This window comes from Saccopteryx bilineata, chromosome 3, assembly GCF_036850765.1.
Source record: "Saccopteryx bilineata isolate mSacBil1 chromosome 3, mSacBil1_pri_phased_curated, whole genome shotgun sequence".
In the NCBI taxonomy this organism is placed as follows: Eukaryota; Metazoa; Chordata; class Mammalia; order Chiroptera; family Emballonuridae; genus Saccopteryx; species Saccopteryx bilineata.
Genome location: NC_089492.1, coordinates 260,827,824 through 260,837,545, shown reverse-complemented (window position 1 = coordinate 260,837,545; position 9,722 = coordinate 260,827,824).

Genomic DNA, 9,722 nt, shown 5'->3' with positions numbered 1-9,722 from the left:
TCTGGAAGATGGGCCACTAGCATCTGTGTCACATTTGTTTCGAGGAGCAAATAAGATTGGAATTATTCTCTGAGGTTATACTACTGGCAAGGGGCAGAACTGGGGTTCCTGCCGGGACTGTGTACCTTCAATACCCTGGCTCTCCTGTGGCCCCCACTGCCTCTGGGGAGGTGGCTGTGAGCAGAGGGGCAAGGACCTCAGAGCCAGCAAGACCTGTACAGCTCTGGGCTCAGTTGGGGGGCAGCACCTCATTAGAGTGTGGTAAGTGTCCTTGCCGGGTGGGGAGCACATAGAGGCTGATGGGCCCTCCCCTAGGACTGATGCCCCAGTCCCACCCCACGGCAAGACTCTGGGACAGCCCGGCTAGGTCTGGGCTCCATATGGGCTTCAAAGCTGCCCCCACCCTGGCTGACAGAGGGTGGGCTGCTGGTGTGTGCGTAGGTCTGTGTGTGTCCACGAAGCCCCACATGCATCTGTCTGTGTGGGCCCGTGTGTGTGCGCGCCTGCTGGGAAAGGCATAGCTAGGTGATTACTGGGATCTCCCTGTCTGATAGTGCATGCGCGCGCGCGCGTGTGTGTGTGTGTGTGTGTGTGTGTGTGTGTGTGTGTGTGTGTTGGGAATGACAGTGGCTCCATCTCTGAGTATGCCCATATGTGCATCCAGGGCTGTGGAGTCCATGCCTGCGTTGTTGTGTGAGCTGCATGCCTTCCTCTCTGGATGTGTCTGCCTGTGTCTTGGCACAGACCTCTCTGGGTGCTCCCGAGCTGGTTTTCCCCTGCCAGGAGCGGTTATGGACTGCTGTGCGTGGGAGGGGAGGAGAGCAGAGGAACACTCCCCACCCTGGGGTGGGCCAGCCTCTTGAGCAGGGAGCAGAGAGACCACCTCAGAGTAATGACTGAGCTTCGCCTGGCTCAGGTCAATGGTACTTCCAGAGACAGCTTTCTGCCCTGCTGGGCTCCATCAGGAGAAAGGGGGCAACACCCCTGCCTCTGGGGGTCTGCAACTGGCCCTTCCCTGCCAGCCATGGAGCCCAGCAGACGCGCCCCCCTCCATGCCTACTCCCTGGGAGGCGTCTGACACATGATTTATTCATAAAAAGCCATTATTTGTGCCAAAGAAGAACTGAGCTGCTCGCTTTTTAAGTGCTGATAATGCTCTCAGCCTCCTCGCCTCTCCTCCTCTCCCCTCCCTTCCCCTCTTCTCTCTTATCTTCTCTCTCACCTCCTTGGGACTTCTCATCCTTCTCCTCCTCCCTTTCTTCCCCTTCTCCTCCTGGTCTTTCTCTCTAGTCCTTTATTGTCCTCCTTATACCTCCTCTCCTCCCATTTCATTCTCCTCCCCTCTTACCAGACTTACCTCCCTGCTTCCGCTCTGCAACTAGGGGTGTGAAGCAAGATCACTGGATGCACACAGCCACACACCTACTCATGCAGATGCAGAGTCCTTAGAACCAGTTGCCCCTGGTGGGGAAGGCTGACACCAGCCTGGAGCCCAGTGGACCCCACCCTCCACCTCAGCTTTCCCCTCTTCAGGACAAGGGGCAGTTTTGGAGGAGGAGGAGCAGCCTAATAAAGGTGGGAGCCTTAGGAGGCTGTCACAACCAGCTCCCCCTTGTAAAAGGGTGTGCCTTTAGCCCCCCAATACTAGCACCAGCTTCCCAAATAACATTCCATCTAAATAAAAACAGTGCACTTGTTATGCAACTGCAAGTTCAAGGCAAAGCCTCTGGGCCCCCTCTTCCTCTCAAATGTAGTCCCTAAGTGCCAGTCTATAGAAATTCTGGAGTCACCATTATTCAGGTTGTACCAGGAGAGGCTGGTTTCGAGGGAGGCATTTGGAGCCCCATAGCATGATGAGCACCCTGTTTCCAGACAGGAGGCAGCAGATGTGAGCGTGGGCAAGGACACATGCAAGGTTCTTAGAAGCAGACATCACAGATCCACATGTGTGTGTGCCTTCATGCTCGCACATGCGTGCACACACTCACAGGCGCATGCACACAGCCACACACCTACTCATGCAGATGTAGAGTCCTTCCTCCTGAGCACCTGCAGTGGGGGCTGAAACTCTTTCACCATTCAGACACCTGTTCTGTCATTCATTCATTCATTCATTCTCTCCATTAACTTTGCCTTTGCCCCCTTTTTGTGCCAGCACTGGTTCTGGGCACTGGGGTGGCAGAATGAACATGATTAGATCATGGGGAGTAGGAGACTACTGCAGAGGGGGTACTACAGACCCTTCCCTCAGCCTTGGGCTGGGGGTTAGGTGCCCAGCAGACAAGGGGTTAAGTCATTTGGCATCCAGAGCTGGAGCCATTAGGCCTCCTAATTATGAAATTATCGAGGTCCTCAGGTGACTGCTAATTTCACACACACTGTTCCTCTCACGGCTAATGAACGCCCGCAGAACCCACGCCTTGTCTTTCCTGCTGAACAGTGACCTGCAGTTAATGAGCTCAGGAAGGCAGACAGGCAGCCGGCTGGGTGGGTGGGGCACTGGACCTGAGGAGGGGGCCGCTTGCCCTGCTGCCCTCCTGCCTCCGTCTCTGGCTGCCAGCCCCCCAGTGAGGCTTCAGAGCCAAAGCCCAGCCTGAGGTTTCTGCAGGACAGGCCAGGACAGGCCAGAGGCTCTTGGGGGCAGGGGAGCAGGGCAGGATGGAGATTTGGGGAGGAGTTCGAGCCACATGATCCTGGAATGAGCATGGGGGTGGGAGGAGAAATGAAGTGCAAATGGTGGGAAAAGACCATTTTTGCTTAATTCTGGAGCCATGTCAGAGACATTTATTAAGGGCTGGGGGTAAGGACAGCTTAAAGGGTGGGGATTGGTGGTGGCGGCAGCTATACTGTGATGCAGGTGACAGTGATGCTCTGGGGGAGGGCCGTGCTAATGAGAATGGCAGTCAGCTGGGGAGGGGAGGTCACAGTGCTGCTGGTTGTGACTTTTTAAAGTTTTTTTTTTTAATTTAAAAAAATAAAACAAAAATTACCCTGCAAAATATAAAGAAAAACAAAAGTAACACACACTGGTTGCAAACTTAGGTGGTGGCATTGTGAAAGCCCAGGTCTAGCGGTCACATTCCCCCAAATGGTGACACACTGGACTCCTCAGGCTGACCACCAGCTGGTTTGAAGGCTCTATGACCTACCCCTGGAGAGAACCCTGCCCCTGCCCCGTGATGCTCAGCCTGGTCAGCGCCAATCGAGTGGCAGTGTGGTGAGTAAGGAGAGCAAGGGAGTGAAATCATAGTCCGGGGCCAAGCTCCCTGTTGTAGCTCTTCTCTGTCCTAAGGCTTTGAGCAAGCACCTTTCCCTTTCTGGGCCTTGGTTTCTCTGAGTAAATGGTAGGGATAGCCTAGAGCTGTGCTTAAAGGGCAGGGCGGCTCCTTGGGGGCTGCCTGTACTCAGCCTGAGTCCCCATCAGGGGCCCTTTCCTGAGGCAGACACCCAAGGCTGGGGGACAGGTGAGGAATCCCCTCTGCTCCAGGTGTGTGTGTGTTTTGTGCAGGGGGTGCACCAGGTGTGCATTACTCCATCCTCTAGAAGCTGCCCCTCTCCCTCAGGAATAAGCCCATTTGCAGGCAATGTCCTCAGACAGCAAGTGCCAGCTCAGCCACCAATTCACATACACTTATGAGCCTCAGTTTTCCACCTGTCAAAGGTAGGTAAGAAACATGTGAACTCACTTTGGATGTGACAGAGATCTCAGAGATTATAGCTGTTACTACGTAAATTGGGCCTGACCAGTTCTTTCCGCAAATGCCACAGGGTCTTTTCCAGGCACCTAGCTTCATGGTGGAGCCAGGGGAAAGGGTCAGTACCACTGCATTCCGGGGAGAGCAGGGATTGGGAGGGTGGGAAGGAACTCCCTCGCCTGCACATATGCACACCCCTGCACATTGCACATTGCTGCTAGCCTTCCGTGTGTATGACCCCAATGGGTCCACACAACAAGACGTAGATGCTTTCATTAGCTCCATTTTACAGATGAGAAGCTGGAGATTAGAGAAGTTAAGTGATTATCCCAAAGTTACACAGCTAGAAAATGGCAGAGGCAGGCTCAAACCCAAAGCCAGAGGGCCCTCGACCACTATGTTACACTTTGTGCCACATCATGCACAAATGCCCGAGGGCATGCATGCCACATATGCATCTATACCTCAACCAGAGATTCCCTTTCCTCCACATCCCGCCTGCATGCACGCAGATGCCCATGCCTGCCCTGCCCTGTGCTTAGGCATGCACACCCACACACCACAGATGCACTTGGACATAAATATGCACCGTATTAGACTTGCAAAAATTCACATGTACATGCCTGCTAGCAAATGTCCACACACAAACATGCAAAACACATGAGTGCCTGCTTAAATACACAGGCTCTTCCACATGCACCCAACCACACCCCACCTCGAACGTAGGTGTATGCATAAATACGCACCCTCATGTGCACAGATGGTAGCACTCACCCGTGCATGTGCTAAGACAAACACATAGGTATGCAAGAAATAACCTCAAAGGAGCATGTATATGCACATGTGCATGTAGGCGTGCCCATACAAACATGTCCTCCACATATGAGACGGGGCACTCAGGTACTCGCACATGTGCACAAAGGCATGAGGCACACAGGATGCCACCCTGGTGCAGTGAGTGAGGTGAGCTACCTCCTGTACCTTGGGTGTGACGGATGGACCCGAATCCTAACTATCAAAGTGTCGTGGTGTTTGAGGCACAAACACCAATTAGTGGGGCCTTTGAAAGAATCAGCTCGTTAGAGGGGAAGCAGAAGAGGCTGGAATTGGCATAAAACATGGAGCTATTTAACTATCATGGGGCGGGTGTATGTGCACTGTGGAAAGGCCTTTGGGCAGAGCTACCCCCTCCACTCTGCACTTGTTAGTGAAGAAGGACCCTCACGAGGGGCCTTGGAAGGCGGCTTTGATGCTCCTTGAAGGGGGGGCAGTCTCCTGCCAGCACTGGGCTGGCACTGAGTGAGCGGGGGCTGCGCCAACTGGTGATCAATTTCATGCACATCATAAACCTAAGTGCTTTCTGGAGAGTCGGGCAGATTGCACATAAAGTCCCCCTTCTGTCCCTAGCACACGGGTGGGCGGGCGAGGCAGAGGCTTTCCCTGGTAGACAGACCTCTGCCAGGCAGCAGGAGAGCTGAAGAACCTGGTCTTCCAGTAGAAGGCATCCTTGGAGACATGGGGAATTCTCTCAGGAGGGCTGGCAATTCTGGGGACAGCTGGAGATAGGAACACTGTAAGAGCTCTGGGGTTTGCCAGACTCTGTTGCCTAATGGTTGAACAACTTTGGGTAATCAGCTTCTCTGATCCTTGGTTTCTTCATCTGTAAAATGGGTTGATGTAAGAATTAGGTGACTGGTGACTTACAGCCTGCAGCATGACATGTCACAGAGATAAAGGGCCCCTGAGCACAAATGTGATTACATTTCCATTTAAATTACTCAGGCTCTGAGTCCCCACATACTCACTTCTGGGCCATTTCTGGCAGGCTCCAGGGGTAGGGACTCACAGGGGCTCACCAACCTGTCTTTCATTGCTGGAGTCCTCCCATTCCTACATCCTGGGTCTACCCAAACTCCTGTTCATGCACCTCGCCCACCTTTGAACATGTTTGGAAACCCCCCCTTACCATTCTTCCCCTGGTGAAATAGAAGTACCAGGCCAAAGGGGTGGCCTCTGGATGCTCTCCAAACTCCCTGCCTTGTGGATGCCAGCAGCCTGGGCTCTGCACCAAGGTCAAGGTGGCTGGATGGTGGGGGGTGAAAGCAGTAAAGGGTGGGGAAAGCTATGTTCTTACTCAGCTGTGTCTTGTCATCTGGGCCCCAAAGAGCTGTGCCAGTGTGTATAACCTCTCAAACACTATCATGAAGTCAGTTTCTTCAGCTTCTGTCCTCGCCCTAATTCCGAAAGCTCAAATCCAGGCCAGGTGCTGCACTGGGGAGAGGCCCCCATCGCCCTCCTTCCAGGATCCCACACCGTGGAGGGATGAAGAGCAAGCCCAGATTTCAATCCTGGCTTTGCCATGTATAAGCCACGTGATGTTAGGTTGCTTACTTACTTCATCTTTGCCTCGATTTCCTCATCTGTAAAATGGGGATGATGATATCTACCTCATAGGGTTGTTGTTGTGAGAAATCAAGGAATAAATGTAAGAAATGTACTTAGAGCCGTCCCTGGCACACAGCAGCATGGTGTGAATGTTTCCGGATATGCTGTTATAACCATTGTTTCTGTTTCTTCTGTGCCCTTTTCAGAGCCCCCTACCAATTCTTCTTCTTCTAGCAACAAAACCAGTCTCCATATTTATCATTGGGTTCAAAACAGAACTGGGAGTGCCACAGTTCACAGTGCCGTGGGGTGATTTCCCCTTTATAATCTGTGGCAGTGCCCCGCCACCCCCATCAAACTGTTCACTGCCCAACCTGAGCATCTGAACATAGTGTCTCCTTCCCTCTCTGATACATTCAGCTCTGCTGTCTGGTCTGCCTGGGCTGCTTTAACAAAACACCGTGCACTGGGTGGCTTAAACAACTAACATTTATCTCTCACAGATCTGGAATCTGGGAAGTCCAATGTCAAGGTGCCTATGGATTTGGTTCCCAGTGAGAACCCTTTCTGTCTCACAGACCACTGCCTTCTCACCGTTTCTTCCCACGCCAGAGAAAGTCCTCTGGTCTCCCTTTTTTTCACAAGGACACTAATACCAGCACAGGGGCACCACCCTTATGATCTCTTCTATACCTAATTCTCTCCCAAAGACCCCTACCTCCAAACCCCGTCACATTGGGGGTTATGGCTTTAACATATGAATTTCAGCCTGACACAAACTTTCAGTTTACAAACAAACACCCACCCAGCCTGGATCTTCCATAGTCACTTCCTGAGAGTCTTGTATGCAGTAGGCACTCTGGGACTCAGCATGGACCTTTCAACAACTAATCCTCACAACCATCTTGTGAGGAGCAGACGGTTATCTCAGACTAGAGGTGGGGAAATAGTACTCAGAGGGGGCAGTACTGGGGTAGGAGAGGCTATGTTGTGCTAGCAAACAACCCCTAAATCTCAATAGGTGAGCACAACCATAGGTTGTTTGCTTATATAAATTCTGCCTCAGGTCCAGGTGTCTCTTAGGGCTGCTGCCCTTCATGGCATGACTGCTTTCCATGCTGCTTTAATCTGGGAAACCCACCATCTCAAAAGAGGCTTTCTTCACAGCTGCAGCAGCTGGAAGGTTATGTATCGGCTCTTGTATGCTTTGGTCAGGAAGTGACCCTTCCACCTCTGCCCACAGCTCGTTGGTCAGGAGCGGTCACATGGCCCACTTCCCAGCAAGGAGCCTGAGAAATCCAGGAATCCATGTATGCAAGAGGAAGGGTGGAGGTGATGTTGTGTGGGCAGGCATGAACCAGACAAGAAGGGTCTAAGAGCTTAAGGTGAGAGGAGGTCCTGCCAGCTGGGGAGGGGAAGAGAGGCTTCCTTGGAGGGGGCTGGGTCTAGGTTATGAAGAAGGTAGGCCCGATGGATTTGAATAGGCAAAGAAGAGAAAGAAGATGCCCCATGTGGGGACAAAGTGTGAGTAAACATAACTGGAGAGTAAGAAAAGAAAGCATAAGATGCCTTCAGGGAACAATGAGAGTATCCTGGCCTAAGTGGGTCTGTTTAGGGAGAATGGGAAAGATGAGGGCAGACTTCCAAGGCCTTAGAGAAGGAGTTGGATCCTAGTGGCAGAACTGGTGGAGCTGCAGTCCACCAGCACCCTCGGTGTGACCGCGGTGGGAGAAGAGGGCTCTGGTCTGACTTCTAGGTTTCTGGTTTGGGAAACTGGGGGAGGAGGTGCCGGTCATCAAGCTGGGGAACCCCAGAGGAGATGTGGGGTGAGAGGGGAAGCTTGGTTTGGGCCACGGTCTCCGCATCTGATGAGGTGTGACCGTGGGATTTAGTGACAAGGAGGTTGCTGGTGACCTTGGCGAGAATTGTTTCTAGGGCACGATGGGTACAAAAGCCAGCTTGGAGTGGGTTAGGGAGCAAGTGTAGACAACTGTCGCAGGGTCTTCCCGAGAGGGCGAGGATAGAGATGGCTGCAGGAGATGGTCCTGGTGAGAGGGGCTGGGCTGTCGAGGGAGAGCATTTCTTTAAATTTTATTTTGTTATTATTCTCTCTCTCTTTCACTTTTAAAGAAGAAACAGACTTGAATATGTTGATAGCTGACAGGAAGGAACCTGCAGGGAGGGAGATTCAGGGATCCCTGGGGAGTGGAGGGCAGTGGGAGGAATGGGGGCTGGGGGTGGAGAGCTGGGATTTGCTAGAAAGTCACCCGTAGGTGAGCCACTGGGGCAGGGCTGTGAGGACGCCATGGTGAATTACCTACAGGAGGATCTCAGGGAGAACTAGGACGTTGTGGGGTACAAGTGTGAGACACAGAAGGGAGAGGCTGGGGAGTAAAGAGATGAGGTTTAAAAAAAAGAGGCAGAGAGATGTTAGAGACATGTAAAGATGTCAGAAATAAAGACCCAGAGGGAGAGGAAGAGAGACAGGGAGTGGGAGGGTGAAAGGCCAGGCTTAGGCTCAGGAGGGAATCCCTCCTGGGCAGATGTGGGTGGGGGCTGGGGAGTGCCCAGAGAAAGAATGTGTGCTTTTCCCAGGGGACCCGGAGCAAGCCCAGAGCTCCGACCCTCTCCTAAACCCAACCCAGCCCAGGAGTCCACCGCAGATGTCCATGCCCCTTGCTTTCTGTGGCCTGGGGGCTGAAAGGCCAACCTGCCAAGCTCCATTGCAGTACCTGACATGCCCCTCCGAGCTGCTGGGCCCGGGCAGAGAGGAGCTGATCTTCACTGGGGCAGTCTGGGCCTCTGGCAACCCCACAGCATTGACCCTGAGTGTGGACAGGCGACAGAGGTTGCAGCCAAGGCCCTGCCCCCCACCCCTCTGGCCCCAGCCTCAGGTCCTTGTCGCCCCTGGGGTCTAGGCCACCCTGACATTCACCTAATTGTCTTCCTGCTTTGATGAGTGGCTCTGTAGAGGCACTGCCGTGGATCAAATTAAATGTGAGCCAAGCAGGCAGCCTAATGATGAGACAAGAAATACCACATTTACATAGCCCAGAACCAGGGCAGGGAGACCCAGGCCCAGACAGACAGAAATCCAGACTCAGGGAGAGACAGGGGGAGTCAGAGAGACAGAGACAGAGCGGTGGGTGGGGGAGAAAGAAACCACATAGAGGTGGGGGATGGGGAGCAGTGGGGAGTGGGGGGGGTCCATACAGGTAGAGGCTCTTGCCACCTCCAGGCAGGTGATTTCTTGCCTGTCAAGCCCGACCAGCTGGCCTCAGAAGTAGGTGAGATGGTGGCCCAGAGCCCAAGATGCAGCTGAGCACCCCTCCTGCCTGACTCCCCAGCTGAGTCTCTGAGCAGTTCCCCTCACCCAGCCCAGACCCCACAGCTGGGCTGCAGCTGCCTCCTTCAGCATAGCCCTGGTGGGTGCGGCCGGGAGCTCCCCCTCAGTTCACTCGGGGACATGCTGGCTGGCCCAGCAAGGGTGTGAGAGTGTGTGTGTGTGTGTGTGTGTGTGTGTGTGTAAATGTGGCAGTGAGAGCAGAGCGTGAGCACATGCTGCCTCAACCTGGGATCTTCTGGTGCAGGTACGAGCCAGGTATGAGCACTCAGAGGACAGTAGTGAGCCAGTTTTTTGCT